The sequence below is a fragment of the Silurus meridionalis genome, chromosome 18 (genome assembly GCF_014805685.1).
Source record: "Silurus meridionalis isolate SWU-2019-XX chromosome 18, ASM1480568v1, whole genome shotgun sequence".
Classification (NCBI taxonomy): Eukaryota; Metazoa; Chordata; class Actinopteri; order Siluriformes; family Siluridae; genus Silurus; species Silurus meridionalis.
The window spans coordinates 104,754-107,464 of NC_060901.1; positions in this window are offsets into that span (position 1 = coordinate 104,754).

Sequence of the window (2,711 nt, forward strand, 5' to 3'; positions counted from 1 at the left end):
AAATACTTATAGTTAATAGTTAGGACTTTAAATACTTTTAAATACTTTTGTTCATATAGTGTAGATTCACTCCCAATGAAAACCTTAACATCTTCAGCTCTGCTACCTCTAGCTCTGCCTCCTGCCTTTACTCAATGCCACTGTCTCTAATCCATACAACATTGCAGGTCTCACCACAGTCCTATAAACTTTCCCTTTCATTCTTGCAGATACCCTACTATCACAAATCACTCCTGTCACTCTTCTCCACCCACTCCACCCTGCCTGCACTCTTTCTTTACTTCTAACACACTCTCCATTACTTTGCACTGTTGACCCCAGGTACCTGAACTCCTCCACCTTCTCCACCTCTTCTCCCTGCAACCGCACCACTCCACTGCCCTCCCTCTCATTCACACACATGTACTCTGTCTTACTCCTACTGACTTTCATTCCCCTTCTCTCCAGTGCATATATCCACCTCTCCAGGCTCTTCTCAACCTGCTCCCTACTCTCACCACAAATCACAATATCATCTGCAAACATCATGGTCCAGGAGACTCCTGTCTGACCTCGTCCGTCAACCTGTCCATCACCACTGCAAACAGGAAAGGGCTCAGGGCCGATCCTTGATGCAGTCCAACCTTCACTCTAAACCAGTCTGTCGTACCTACTGCACACTTCACTGCCGTCACACTGTCCTCATACATGTCCTGCACCACCCTTACATACTTCTCTGACACACCTGACTTCCTCATACAATACCACAACTCCTCTCTTGGCACTCTGTCGCACGCTTTCTCTAAATCCACAAATACACAATGCAATTCCTTCTGTCCTTCTCTATACTTCTCCATCAACATCCTCAAAGCAAATAAGGCATCTGTGGTGCTCTTCCTCGGCATGAAACCATACTGTTGCTCACAGATGGTCACCTCTTCTCTCAGCCTGGCTTCCACTACTCTTTCCCATAACTTCATGGTGTGACTGATCAACTTAATTCCCCTGTAGTTACTGCAGGTCTGCACATCTCCTTATGCTTAAAGATCGGTACCAGCACACTCCTTCTCCATTCCTCAGGCATCCTCTCCCTTCCAGAATCCTGTTAAACAATCTGGTTAAAAACTCCACTGCCATCTCTCCTAAACATCTCCACGCCTCTACCGGTATGTCATCTGGTCCAACCGACTTTCCATTCTTCATCCTCTTAATCGCTGCTCTCACTTCCTCCTTACTAATCCTATCTACATCCTGCTTCACCAACTCCACATCCTCCAACCTTCTCTCTGTGATTTTCCTCATTCATCAGCTGCTCAAAATACTCCCTCCACCTTCTCAACACACTCTCCTGACTAGTCAACACATTTCCTCTCCATCCTTTATTGCTCTAACTTGCAGTACATCCTTCCCAGCTCGGTCCCTCTGCCTGGCCAATCGGTATAACTCCTTTTCTCCTTCCTTAGTGTCCAACCTCTTATACAGCTCCTCATATGCCTTTTCCTTGGCTTTCGCCACATCCCTTTTACCTGCTGCCGCATCTCCTTGTACTCCTGCCTACTTTTCTCATCACTCTGTCGATCCCACTTCTGTTTTGCCAACCTCTTTCCCTAATGCTCTCCTGCACTTCCTCATTCCACCACCACGTCTCCTTGTCTTGCTTTCTATTTCCAGATGTCACACCAAGTACTTTTCTAGCTGCCTCCTCATCACTCCTGCAGTAGTTCCCCAATCATCCGCACCTCTTCACCACCACCCAGCCCCTGTCTGACCTCTTCCTGAACCTCACACTACACTCTTCCTCCTTCAGTTTCCACCATCTTATTCTTCTTTCAATCCTTACATTCCTCCTCTTCTTCTTCGCCTCCAAAACCATCCTACAGACCACCATCCGATGCTGTCTAGCTACACTGTCCCCGCCAACACCTTACAGTCTCCAATCTCCTTCAGGTTGCATCTCCTGCATAGCACATAGTCCACCTGTGTGCACCTTCCTCCACCCTATACGTCACCCTATGATCCTCCTTCTTCTTAAAATAAGTGTTCACCACTGCCATTTCCATCCTTTTAGCAAAATCTACCACCATCTGCCCTTCCACATTCATTATCATCATCCCTTCAACTTCCACCTTCACGATCATCACCCTATCAGAAACTCTCTTCACCTCCACTACACTCTTACTGTACTCTTCCTTCAGAATCACCCTACACCATTTCTCTTCCCATCCACACCATGATAAAACAGTTTAAACCCACCTCCGATGTTCCTGGCCTTACTCCCTTTCCACTTGGTCTCCTGAACACACAGCATATCTACCTTTCTCCTCTCCATCATATCAGCTATCTCTCTCCCTTTACCCGTCATAGTACCAACATTTAAACTACCCACCCGAACCTCTACTCTCCTACACTGCTCCTTTTCCTGCCGTCTCTGAAGACGTCTTCCTCCTCTCCTTCTCCTCCTTCGGCCAACAGTAGCCCAATTTCCACCGGTACCCTGTCGGCTAACGATACCTGTGGCGGTCGTTGTTAACCCAGGCCTCGACCGATCCGGTATGAAATTCTCCTTTGTGATCCGCATATTTGATTTGGCACATGTTTTACGCTGGATGCCCTTCCTAACGCAATCCTCCCCATTTACCCGGGCTTGGGACCAGCACTAAGAGTGCACTGGCTTGTGCCCCCCTAATGGCCCACTTTTCTCAAGATGTTCTTCTAAAACACACAAGAGTGCG